Source organism: Staurois parvus, unplaced genomic scaffold (assembly GCF_062004578.1).
Source record: "Staurois parvus isolate SC_StPar_1 unplaced genomic scaffold, SC_StPar_1.0 ptg000230l, whole genome shotgun sequence".
NCBI lineage: Eukaryota > Metazoa > Chordata > Amphibia > Anura > Ranidae > Staurois > Staurois parvus.
The window spans coordinates 3,822,556-3,837,088 of NW_028318026.1; the positions used below are offsets into that span (position 1 = coordinate 3,822,556).

General features: G+C 44.3%; 1 protein-coding gene across 1 annotated transcript in view; it reads right to left on the reverse strand.

The window, feature by feature from the left end:
* The window catches only part of OSGIN2 (oxidative stress induced growth inhibitor family member 2), a 42,506-nt gene extending 41,561 nt beyond the window's left edge, over window positions 1-945 (reverse strand). The window contains exon 1 of the mRNA XM_089679694.1: window positions 785-945. The gene's annotated coding sequence lies outside the window, so the exon portion shown is untranslated. The remainder of the gene's footprint in view (window positions 1-784) is intronic.
* Between the last annotated feature and the right edge of the window lie 13,588 nt (window positions 946-14,533).

Genomic DNA, 14,533 nt, shown 5'->3' on the forward strand with positions numbered 1-14,533 from the left:
ATGTGTATGACATCACACACTGCCTGTCACCCCCCCCATGTGTATGACATCACACACTGCCTGTCACCCCCCCCCATGTGTATGACATCACACACTGCCTGTCACCCCCCCCCCCATGTGTATGACATCACACACTGCCTGTCACCCCCCCCCCCCCATGTGTATGACATCACACACTGCCTGCCCCCCCATGTGTCTGGCATCACACCCTGTCCCCTCATGTGTCTGGCATCACACCCTGTCCCCTCATGTGTCTGGCATCACACCCTGCCTGCCCCCCCCCCCCCCCATGTGTCTGACATCACACCCTGCCTGCCCCCCCATGTGTCTGACATCACACCCTGCCTGCCCCCCCATGTGTCTGACATCACACCCTGCCTGCCCCCCCATGTGTCTGACATCACACCCTGCCTGCCCCCCCATGTGTCTGACATCACACCCTGCCTGCCCCCCCATGTGTCTATGCCATCAGACGTAGTGTGCACCCTTGCTGATGCAATAGACATCCTCATCCTCGGAGGAGATCCGCCCCCCCATCTGCTCTCACACACACAGGACCTAGAAGGACCGGCGCAGCTTCCACAACCAAATCCACGGCCGGGTCTCCGGTGCCGCATTGCACACAGCGGAGGAGATCCGGCCCGATCATCACTGGGGATGGCCGGGAGGATGAGCAATGTGCCGCCTGGAGGCAGCCATCACCCCGGAGCAGGCACCTGCAGCGATGGATGAGGATCCCTCCGGTACCCCCGCCCCCTGCCCATTCATCGTCCTCTCTACTCACCCGGAGTGCCGCTCCTTCCTTCACACCGATCCCACCACACAGCTCATGCCGGACACCAGACCTCTCCTCCACCGCACACTCAACGCCGGCGCGGGATATAAAGCCCCGATGTGTGGGAGGAGGGCGGAGGAGGCTCGCAGCACCGGCCCGCACTGAGGAGCTGGATGTCTGTCATGTGGATGGGCGGGGACATGGGGGCCGCGGACGGGGGAGACAATCAACCTGACTGGATGCTGGAGCCGGGGGGCGGGGACTCAGTGACAGCAGCGCTGGGCGTGGCCTCGGGGGAATGTCTTGGCTGTAGTCTGCTGAGAAGTTCTCTGCTAGAAATGAGCTACGAGATAGAATATGGGATACAATGCGATAGAATATGGGATACAATGCGATAGAATATGGGATACAATGCGATAGAATATGGGATACAATGCGATAGAATATGGGATACAATGCGATAGAATGAGACACAATGGGATTCAATAAGATATAATATGATACAATGAGATAGAATGGGATACAGTGAAATATAATGAGATAAAATAAGATCTAATACCACTGTATACAATGGGATACATTGTGATACAGTAAGATACATTGTGATACAGTGGGATATAATGAGATACAAAGTGATATAATGAGATATAATATGATACAATGAGATTTAATGGGATACAGTGAAATATAATATGATACAATGAGGTATAACGGGATAAAATGGGATACAGTAAGATATTTAGTTGCAAAAAAAAGTATGTGAACCCCTTGGGATTACGTGGAGTTTTGCATGAATTGCGCATAAAATGTGCTCTGAACGTCATCTAAGTCACAACAATAGAAGAACACAGTCTGCTGAACATAATACTACACAAACATTAGATGTTGCCATGGTTTAATTGCACATAACATGTAAACATTCACAGTGCAGGGAGGAAAAAGTATGTGAGGCCCTAGCTTAATGACTTCTCCCAGAGCTAATTGGAGCCAGGAGTGAGCCAACCTTGACTCCAATCAGTGTGATGATATTGGATGTGTTGCTGACAGCTGTCCTGCCCTTAAAAAATACACACCTGTTTTGGGTTTACTGGTTTCAAGAAGCACTGTCTGATGTGAACCATGCCTCGCAGAAAAGAGCTCTCAGAAGACCTACGATCAAGAATTGTTGATTTGCATGAAGCTGGAAAGGGTTACAAAAGTATCTCCAAAAGCCTTGATGTTCATGTGTCCACGGTAAGACAGACTGTCTACAAATGGAGAAAGTTTAGCACTGTTGCTACTCTCCCTAGGTGTGGTCGTCCTGTAAAAATGACTGCAAGAGCACAGCGCAGAATGCTGCATGAGGTAAAGAAGAATCCCAGAGTGTCAGCTAAAGACCTACAGAAATCTCTGGCACATGCTAACATTTTTGTTGACACATCTACAATAAGGAAAACATTAAACAAGAATGGAGTACATGGGAGGACACCACGGAGGAAGCCATTGCTGTCCAAAAAGAATATTGCAGCACGTTTGAAGTTTGCAAAAGAGCACCTGGATGTTCCACAGCACTACTGGCAAAATATACTGTAGACAAATGAAACCAAGATTGAGTTGTTTGGGAAGAACACACAACACTATGTGTGGAGCAAAAAAGGCACAGCACACCAACATCAAAACCTCATCCCCACTGTAAAACATGGTGGTGGGAGCATCATGGTTTGGGGCTGCTTTGCTGCCTCAGGGCCTGGTTGGATTGTTGTCATTGATGGGAAAATGAATTCCAGAGTTTATCAAGACATTTTGCAGGAAAACATAAGACCATCTGTCCGCCGACTGAAGCTCCGCAGAGGATGGGTGATGCAACAGGACAATGACCCAAAGCATACAAGTAATTCAACAAAACAATGGCTGCAACAGCACAGAATACGCCTTCTGGAGTGGCCCAGTCAGAGTCCTGACCTCAACCCAATTGAAATGCAGTGGCATGACCTTAAGAGAGCGATTCACACCAGACATCCCAAGAATATTGCTACACTGAAACAGTTTTGTGAAGAGGAGTGGTCCAAAATTACTCCAGATCGTTGTGCAGGTCTGATCTGCAACTACAGGAAATGTTTGGTTGAGGTTATTGCTGCCAAAGGAGGGTCAACCAGTTATTAAGTTCAAAGGTTCACATACTTTTTCCTCCCTGCACTGTGAATGTTTACATGTTATGTGCAATTAAACCATGGCAACATCTAATGTTTGTGTAGTATTATGTTCAGCAGACTGTGTTCTTCTATTGTTGTGACTTAGATGACGTTCAGAGCACATTTTATGCCCAATTCATGCAAAACTCCACGTAATCCCAAGGGGTTCATATACTTTTTCTTGCAACTGTATTACGATACAATTGGATACAGTGTGATACAATGAGATATAATTGGATACAGTCAGATATAATGGGATACAGAGTGATAAAATGAGATATAATGTGGAAACAATGGGATAAAATGAGATATAATGGGATACAATTAAATATAATATGATACAATGGGATATAATGTGGTACAATGAGATATAATGTCATACAATGTGTTCTGACTCAACTACAAGACCATAAACTTTATCTCCAGCAATGTATACAGCTATAGGACCTGGTGTTGAATCTATCACTTGTATCTGGTCAGACAGTTTAACTCAATCAATAAACTCACATGTTGAGGAAGTCAGATGGGGAAAACCATTTGAATGTTCCCTTTAGTGGAAGATAATCATAAGTAGAAAAATTTTAATGTTGTAAGCCTCATGGAAAGATGCATACAGGTAGACAGGATACAGTGGAATGACTACAGGGGGAGGGGTATACACAAGTACAGTGATAAAGAGAACTCAGTTTAAACAGAAGGAGACAGCGTAAAGACACAGAGCAATGATAAGCAAGTGATAGTCACAGAGAGATAATAAATCTAATAGTGTAACACAACACAATGGGATATAATGTGGTGCAATGAGATATAATTTCATACAATGAGATATAATGTCATGCAATGGGATATAATTTCATACAACAGCCCTTGACTCACTAGCGCCTTTAACCACATGCAACATCAGACCCCGACCGCTCCAGCCCTGGCAGACTGATCACACCAAAACCCTCAAACGACACAGTCGTGCCCTGGAGCGACTATGGCGCAAAACAAAATCCCAACAAGCCTTCACCCGCTACAAATCTGCCTTCCACACCTACAGCTCCTCCCTCCACGCTGCCAAACAAGCCTACTTCCTGACTCTCATCAAAGCCCTCTCCTCCAATCCTCGCCGACTCTTCTCCACCTTCAACTCTCTACTCTCGCCACTCCCACCTCCACCCAGCACCTCACTCACTGCCCTTGAGATTGCCAATCACTTAAAAAACAAGATTGACACAATTCGCAAGGACATCGCCGCAACTCACACGCCCTCTCAAACCGTCCCCTCTCACACAGCTACCCCCTCATCCCCCCTCCCCCTCGACATAACCCGCAGGGACTTCGTCGCTGCTCAAACTCCCTCCAACCCCCTTCCCCCTCACTCAGCTACCCCCTCATCACCCCTTTCCCACGGTCCCACCACTGCTCTGACCTCCTCTTCCACCCCACCCTACATTCCTCATACTGAAGCTCCCCCAACACTCCGCACCTTTGACCTTACTACTATCGAGGAAGTCTCCAAGATCCTCTCTGATGCCCGCCTCACCACCTGCCCCCTCGACCCTATCCCCTCACAACTCCTACGACCTCCCTCCCCCTCCATCCTACGCTGCCTCACCCACATCTTCAATCTCTCCCTCTCCTCCGGTACTTTCCCCTCCCCTCTGAAACATGCACACATCACCCCCATACTTAAAAAGCCCTCCCTGGACCCCAATGACCCGAACAACCTCAGACCCATCTCCCTGCTCCCATTTACATCTAAACTCCTTGAGCGCCTAGTCTACACCTGCCTATGCTCTCACCTCAACGACAACAACCTCCTCGATCCCCTACAGTCCGGCTTCCGTCTCCTACACTCCACCGAAACTGCCTTACTCAAACTTTCCAACGACCTGCTAACCGCCAAAGCTAATGGCCACTATTCAGTGCTCCTACTCCTTGACCTCTCTGCTGCCTTCGACACAGTCGACCACCCCCTCCTCAAAAAAAACTACACTCCCTCGGCCTCAGAGATTCTGCTCTCTCCTGGCTCTCATCCTACCTGTCACAACGCTCTTTCAGCGTTACCTATAATGCTACCACCTCCCTCTCACTCCCCCTCTCTGTTGGGGTCCCTCAAGGCTCTGTCCTCGGGCCCCTTCTCTTCTCCATCTACACCTCCTCCCTTGGCCAACTCATACACTCTCACGGCTTCAACTACCACCTCTATGCCGATGACACACAAATCTATCTCTCAACCCCCCACCTCACCCCCTCGGTCTCCGCCCGAATCACACACCTGCTGAGCGACATATCAGACTGGATGTCGCTCCACTTCCTTAAACTGAACCTCTCCAAAACCGAGTTTCTTGTCTTCCCCCCAGCCCGGACACCACCCCCCATTGACTTCTCTATCACATCGAACAACGCTACCATCAAACCCGCCCCGCAGGCCAGAGTACTTGGTATCATTCTGGACTCCAACCTATCCTTCCAGCCCCAAGTCCAATCTTTAACAAACTCGTGCAGACTCCACCTCCGCAACATTGCCAAAATCTGCACGTTCCTAACTCCAGAAACCACTAAACAGCTCATCCACTCCCTCATCATATCACGACTCGACTACTGCAACTCCCTCCTCACTGGCCTGCCCCTCCGCTGGCTATCCCCGCTTCAGTCCATCCTGAATACGGCTGCCAGACTCATTCATCTTTCCAACCGCTCCGTCTCCGCCACCCCCCTTTGCCAATCCCTCCACTGGCTTCCGATTGCACAACAGATCAAATTCAAAATCCTAACGCTGACGTACAAAGCTGTCCACCATACTGCCCCGATCTACATCACTGACCTAATATCCAAGTACCGCACAGCACGCACACTCCGCTCCTCACAAGACCTCCTTCTCTCTAGTTCCCTGGTCTCCTCCTCCCATGCCCGCCTCCAGGACTTCTCCAGGGTGTCACCCATCCTCTGGAACTCCCTGCCCCAACCCATCAGATTATCACCTACTCTCCTCTCCTTTAGGCGCACCCTGAAAACCCATCTCTTCAGGGAAGCCTACCCCACCCCCCTCTAACTTGTCGACCTCCTCCACTCTTCCTACCACTCCATCTCCCACAGCTATCTCCTCCTGTGCCACCATCCCCTCCCTCCTAGATTGTAAGCTCGAAAGAGCAGGGCCCTTGATCCACTCATGTTTTGCATTGTATTAGTATTGTTCTGTCACTTGTTCTGTCCCCCTTTGTAATGTACAGCGCTGAGAGAACTATTGGCGCTTTATAAATACTGTATAATAATAATAATAATACAATGAGATATAATGTCATGCAATGGGAGATAATGTTATACAATGAGATATAATGTGGCACAGTGAGATATAATGTAGTACAATGAGATATAATGTCATACAATGAGATACAATGTGGTACAATGAGATATAATGTCATACAATGAGATATAATGTTGTACAATGGGATATAATGTGGTACAATGAGATACAATGTTGTACTATGAGATATAATGTCATACAATGGGATATAATGTGGTACAATGAGATATAATGTCATATAATGTCATAGAATGAGATATAATGTGGTACAATGGAATATAATGTGGTACAATGAGATATAATGTCATACAATGAGATATAATGTGGTACAATGGAATATAATGTGGTACAATGGAATGTAATGTGGTACAATGAGATATAATGTGGTACAATGAGATATAATTTGATACAATGGGATATAATGTGGAACAATGAGATATAATGTCGTACAATGAGATATAATGTGATATAATGGCATACAATGAGATATAATGTGATATAATGGCATACAATGAGATATAATGTGATATATTGTCATACAATGAGATATAATGTGGTACAATGAGATACAATGTGGTACAATGAGATATAATGTGGTACAATGAGATACAATGTCGTACAATGAGATATAATGTGATATAATGTCATACAATGAGATATAATGTGATATATTGTCATACAATGAGATATAATGTGGTACAATGGAATATAATGTGGTACAATGAGATATAATGTCATACAATGGGATACAATGAAGACACTCAACTTCTACAACCTCCATCACTGGAGGGGTCCATATAGACACAATGTATGGGACCCCCTGTGTTGTGATCACACCTAAGCCAGCCATACATGAATCAAAGTTTGGCCAGCTCAGCAGGGATGTACAAGCAGGCTGGTTGTATAGAAGTCAATCTACCATTCAACTTCTTTACAACCACCCTGTTGGGAGGTTGAATGCTGATTGAACGGAAAAAAAAAGAAAAATCATGTATGGGCTGCCTTAGTCTTTTATTCCCCTTTAAGCAATACATGTTACTGGCTAACTTAAAGCTGAGGTTTAATCTACTTATAATTTTGCCTTCCTTGCCCCTCCCCCCCTGCTTAACATACTAATGAAATTTGTAATACAAATGAATTATTTTCATTGCATTTCTTATGTTAGACTGATGAATGACAGTCACCGCTCTCTGCTCACAGCAGCGGTGATCAGCAGTCATGTGGTTGCTGAGTTTTCACCCTTAGTGCCAGCGGGGGACAGATGCAGCATTGGACCGATGCAGCATCCACCTAGGTAAGTATGATAAAAAAAATGAAAAAAAATTCCCATACTTCTCTTTTAAAGCTGAAGTGCAATCTGCTTATATTTGGCCTTTACAGATTCCCCTTGTGATTACATACTTTATTTTATATCCAGTGACATCATCACTGGGTCTCTGTGATTCTCTATGTAGTGCAAGCAGGTCATGGCTGGTGGGAGGGGCTGTACATAGCTTACTGAAAACCTCACAGCACCCTGCCTCAGTACTTCCCTAGGGGCCCTCACTCCTGATGCAAGCAGTGGATTGGCTCTTGGGAGAAGTTTTGCAAATATCAAAATGTCTTGATGGGAGTACGTCAGTCTGGAGGAGCGGGCGTTCCTCGGCAGGTTACATGCAAATGCTGAGCCTCTATGATAGATAGAAAAAATTGAAATACGATGAATGAAAGGGGCAGGACACGGACAATAAGGCCCTGTTTTGATGAGCTTTGGGCTTGTGTCGATTGCATCAGTGTGACATTGGTTAGCGACACTTCTGATGTCATTCAGACTCTGACAGGTGCATTGATCTGTAGCTGTCCTCCCCCTGAGTGCCATTTGGCTTTCATCAAGGGGTTATTTTTTGCATTATAATAAACCTGTATTGGAATGTAAAAAATATTCCTTGAGAAATGGGCATAGCAGTATGTCTGTCGAAGAGTTGTGTGCAGGGGTGGACTGACCATTTGGAAACTGGGGCAGTCCCCGAGGGCCCCATGAGATGCCCCTGGTACCTTTCTCATAGGCTTTTTTGAGTTTGGGCAAGAACACAGGGGCCCCATGATCCACAATTGCCCGGGGGGCCCATGAGTTGTCAGCCCACCCCTGGTTGTGTGTCACATCCCACTGAAATACAAGAGTGTTGGATAAATCGTAGGGCAGTCTCCAGACTTATGTCATGTGATGCAGGTTTTTAGTGTGTTTCAGCTGGTACTAGGGTAGGATCTAGCACTATACAGTATGTATGGTATGTATGTATTGTTTCTTAATTACATGCACATTATATGTGAACTTTAGGTATGGCTCGTATTGGATAGTAACATTGGTCCATCTTGGACAATGTAAGTATGCACAGTCCATACTTGATGGAAGCTGAGAACCACTGTAGTAGTTACCTCTACTACAGTAATTGCTGCAGTCTTCTTCCATTCAGAGAACGCCTTGCATTTTTCTAAAAAATGCAAAGCATTCTCTGATTGGATGAGGCAGAGAGGTGTTAACACCAAGATCTCTGCCTTGTCCAATCAGAGAACACCTTGAATTAAAAAAATGCAAGGTGTTCTGTGAATGGCAGTCAGGGCGATCTAGCAATTCTGGCTACTGTGCAGCAGGTAGGCGCTAAGCACAGGACCCAGAAGACAATGAGGATGACTATAGTAGCAGTGACTGCTTTCACTTCCACAGTGGTCCATCAAGTATGGACATTGGTCTAAGATGGACACAATATAAACCATAGCTGAAGCTCAACCTTAGCTATTAAAGTGATTAAAGACATTCCTCTGAAAATGTAATGAAACATTGTCAGTTGGCAACCTGTGTCTCCTAACTTTGTTCAGTTTCAGTGCTGGAGCCTCCATCAGAATCTTCAATATTTTGTGTCCTGTAGTGACGTAGGGTTTGGAGGAGGGAACCACAGTGCATGGTGGGGAAGCACAGGCATGAAACACTTCCAGAATTATCAAATGTTAAAGAGCCTGACCAAGAAGAGGCAGGAGATAGACATGTGCATTTTGTTTCATTATGATTCATTTTTCGGACAAAAATTTAATTTTAGGAGATTCGAATGTAACATAGTAACAAATGTCAATGCATCCAAACCAAAGCTATAACAAAATTAACAAATGCATTTGTTTCATTCGGATGACGTCACATAATGCAGAATATAACTGGATACTAACATTTATAGGTAAAGTTGATCCAGGGAATATCTGATTGCCTCTCGGGGGATCAAGAAGGAATTTTTTTCCCCCGCAGGAGCAAATTGGATCATGCTTTGCTGGGGTTTTTTTGCCTTCCTCTGGATCAACTGTGGGTATAGGATTATAACTGTTTCTTTTTTTAATGGTTGAACTGGATGGACTTTTGTCTTTTTTCCGCTAACTATGTAACTATGTAATGCGATAGTAGTTTGAGCCCATGGGGATATTAGTTACATTTTCAAATTTGTTTGTTAATTCGGATTTGGATAACCAATGGATCCAAATTTCGGTTCATTCATTAATTCTTGATGCCAGTAGATATTGTCCAATCAGCTCATGCCATTTCTCTTGGTGGGTTGGAATAGCTTCTGAAAATATTGAATCCCCCAGAACCAATGAATATACGAAACAAATGCTGAACATACAAAATGAATTTTGTAAACAAATCGGTTCAACATAAACATTATGGAGACACAAAATTCTTCAATGAATGAATGCATCCAAAACAAAACAAACATTTCCGCTGTGCACATGTCTAGTACATTCAATTGCTACAATATGCAGGCAACAATCAATTGTTACAATATGCTAATGGTCAATTATTACTGTATGCAGGGAGAAAACCCCTCCATGAATGACAATATTTTGGCAAAAAATAGGCAATCATGACAATATGCTGGCAACACACAAGCTATCATGATAATACGCTGGCATGAAATGGGCAATCATGACAAAACACAGGAAAAAACAGGTAATTGGGACAATAGGTGGGCAACAAATGGGCATTTGTAACAGTATTTGGAAATCATACGAGTAGTGATGACATTATACCGACAAAAACAAATGAGGAATTGTGACAGTTCGTAGGCAACAAACAGGCAATCATGATAATATGTAAGCAACAAATGTGCAAATGGGCAGACTTGCTGGACCGCTTGGTCATCTTTCTGCCATCACTATTTTCTTTCCACAAACTCTTCTACGGTATGTAAACATGACAATATTGGTAACTGTGACAGTGTATGGACAATATACTGGCAATTGTTTCTATATGCAAGCATACAATTGGCAAATATGGCAAAATGCAGGGGCATACTGTAGTTTTTTTTATTCTGGAGGGGGGGTTCAGCCTTAGGCACCCAGAGGAAAACAATTATGTGAGGTGCACAGAGCACCATGGGGAATTGTGGGTATGACAAAATTGCACTGACAGTGGTAGGGGCTTAATACTTGCACCTACTCACTATGACATGCTAACATATGCACAATCCTTGTACCCAAAGCATATCATTTAATTACTGTGCCACAAATGAAAGTCTAAAAGACACGTACAAACTTCAGCATACTTAATTATAAAGAAATTCAATTTTTCTAATACATATGTTTTCTGCACACAGACTATCTTGAAGAAAAAGTTTACAAACATAGTGTGTATCCCCCAGAGCATAGAGGTCAGGAATGCATAAAACATAGGATTCAGGAGTGTGCAACGCACAGAGTGCAGGGGTCAGGAGTGTATAATGTATAGAGTACAGGGGTCAAGTTTTGCGTAGTTCACAGAGGGCAGGTGTGATGAGTGTAGAATGCATAGAGCGCAGGGGTCAAGTTTTGCGTATTTCACAGAGGGTAGGTGTGATGAGTGTATAATGTATAGAGGGCAGGTGTGATGAGTGTATAATGCATAGAGCGCAGGGGTCAAGTTTTGCGTATTTCACAGAGGGCAGGTGTGATGAGTGTATAATGTATAGAGGGCAGGTGTGATGAGTGTATAATGTATAGAGGGCAGGTGTGATGAGTGTATAATGTATAGAGGGCAGGTGTGATGAGTGTATAATGTATAGAGGGCAGGTGTGATGAGTGTATAATGCATAGAGGGCAGGTGTGATGAGTGTATAATGCATAGAGCGCAGGGGTCAAGTTTTGCGTATTTCACAAAGGGCAGGTGTGATGAGTGTATAATGTATAGAGGGCAGGTGTGAAGAGTGTATAATGTATAGAGGGCAAGTGTCATGAGTGTATAATGTATAGAGGGCAGGTGTGATGAGTGTATAATGTATAGAGGGCAGGTGTGATGAGTGTATAATGTATAGAGGGCAGTTGTGATGAGTGTATAATGTATAGAGGGCAGGTGTGATGAGTGTATAATGTATAGAGGGCAGGTGTGATGAGTGTATAATGTATAGAGGGCAGGTGTGATGAGTGTATAATGTATAGAGGGCAGGTGTGATGAGTGTATAATGTATAGAGGGCAGGTGTGATGAGTGTATAATGCATAGAGGGCAGGTGTGATGAGTGTATAATGCATAGAGGGCAGGTGTGATGAGTGTATAATGCATAGAGCGCAGGGGTCAAGTTTTGCGTATTTCACAAAGGGCAGGTGTGATGAGTGTATAATGTATAGAGGACAGGTGTGATGAGTGTATAATGTATAGAGGACAGGTGTGATGAGTGTATAATGTATAGAGGGCAGGTGTGATGAGTGTATAATGTATAGAGGGCAGGTGTGATGAGTGTATAATGTATAGAGGACAGGTGTGATGAGTGTATAATGTATAGAGGGCAGGTGTGATGAGTGTATAATGTATAGAGGGCAGGTGTGAAGAGTGTATAATGTATAGAGGGCAGGTGTGATGAGTGTATAATGTATAGAGGGCAGGTGTGATGAGTGTATAATGTATAGAGGACAGGTGTGATGAGTGTATAATGTATAGAGGGCAGTTGTGATGAGTGTATAATGTATAGAGGGCAGGTGTGATGAGTGTATAATGTATAGAGGGCAGGTGTGATGAGTGTATAATGTATAGAGGGCAGGTGTGATGAGTGTATAATGTATAGAGGACAGGTGTGATGAGTGTATAATGTATAGAGGGCAGGTGTGATGAGTGTATAATGCATAGAGCGCAGGGGTCAAGTTTTGCATAGTTCACAGAGGGCAGGTGTGATGAGTGTATAATGCATAGAGGGCAGGTGTGATGAGTGTATAATGTATAGAGGGCAGGTGTGATGAGTGTATAATGTATAGAGGGCAGGTGTGATGAGTGTATAATGTATAGAGGACAGGTGTGATGAGTGTATAATGTATAGAGGGCAGGTGTGATGAGTGTATAATGTATAGAGGGCAGGTGTGATGAGTGTATAATGTATAGAGGGCAGGTGTGATGAGTGTATAATGTATAGAGGACAGGTGTGATGAGTGTATAATGTATAGAGGGCAGGTGTGATGAGTGTATAATGCATAGAGGGCAGGTGTGATGAGTGTATAATGCATAGAGGGCAGGTGTGATGAGTGTATAATGTATAGAGGACAGGTGTGATGAGTGTATAATGCATAGAGGGCAGGTGTGATGAGTGTATAATGCATAGAGGGCAGGTGTGATGAGTGTATAATGCATAGAGGGCAGGTGTGATGAGTGTATAATGTATAGAGGGCAGGTGTGATGAGTGTATAATGTATAGAGGGCAGGTGTGATGAGTGTATAATGTATAGAGGGCAGGTGTGATGAGTGTATAATGCATAGAGCGCAGGGGTCAAGTTTTGCATAGTTCACAGAGGGCAGGTGTGATGAGTGTATAATGCATAGAGGGCAGGGGTGAGTCAGGAAAGTGCAATGCCCGTCAGTAGACAGATTACAGCAAAAAACTATTTCTCTCCCCAAGTCTAAAATCCCCCCAGTGCAGATCTCCCCCCTCCCACTAGTACAGATTTCCCCCAGTTCAGATTTCCCCTTCCATGAAACCCACTCACCGAACCAAGTCCTCTCTCAAGTGAGTCACGTGACCTGAGCAGAGGAGGAGATGAGAGCCTCCCTCACTCTGGATTCCTTGGTTTTGACAGGCTGCTCTTACCCCCTTCCCTTATCTACTCTTCTTAACAAATGGGAAATTGTTACAATATGGAGGTAACAAACAGACTACCAGGACAGACTGCACTTTCAGCACTTGTGCCCAGGCCAGTACTGGGACAAAAAAATTGTTCTGGACTAGACTGAGCAGTCCAAACCAAATTACAAATAATGATAACTACCAGTTTCTCAATGTCTTTTAGGTATACTTAGCCTGCTTCAGTCACTGCAATTTATCAATCATTTGGAATTATGTAAATATATAACATTTTTTGGCATATATTTTTCATATTCAAAATCACAGAACATCACAGTATATTATTACCACTCACTGATCAGTTGCTAAGGGCTACTGCACATAATTACTGCTCACTACCTGGATGCTAGAGGTTACTGCACATCATTACCGCTCAGCGCTCACTGAATGGTTGTTAGAGGTTACCGTTCATCATTATCGCTCATTGATTAGCTGCTAGAGGTTACCGCACATCATTACTGCTCACTGCCTGGTTACTAGAGGTTACCGCACATCATTACCGCTCACTGCCTGGCATGGCCACTTTTTTTTTAAATTGTGACAGTTAGTGAGGGTAGAAGATCCCCTACTAGCTGTCAAAACAAAGGAACAGGTCCTTTCATAACATGGTACACCCTGAGCATGGGTGTAACATGTAACATGTTACAAAAGGTGAACTTATCCTTTAAGAATGGTGCTTTTTTCTTTTAATCCCCAACTTCATATTGGATGGGCAGTCCAGCCACCTTTGGCGCTCCCCCTCATTGCATTTTTTAAAGGCATTATAAATCTTCCTACCTACACCCTGTGTTTTGCACCTGCATAAGATGCACATTGATTATGTAGTTTCATGGTGTCACTTGCTGGCCTGTACACACAGCCTATAGTAGAGTCAATCTTCATATTCTGATGTAAGATGTTTCTGTTTGTTTTCAAATATAAAACATGTGGCTTGGCAATGCACCGATTAATGCATGACCTCTGTCTGTCTAAGAACTGACACTTCCTTTGGCCAAACTACATGTCTCACAATCCCTGTTTCCCTCCGTCTAGTGTTCTGCAGGTTGGTAATTAGATCTGAAACAGACACAAGCAGGCAGAGCAATGAAGGGCTGAGATGTGCTTTCATTACATTAGCACTCCAACATTTGTGATGTCACCAGGGGCAGACTGACCATTTGGAAACTCGGGCACTGCCTGAGGGCCCGGGGTCAGTAG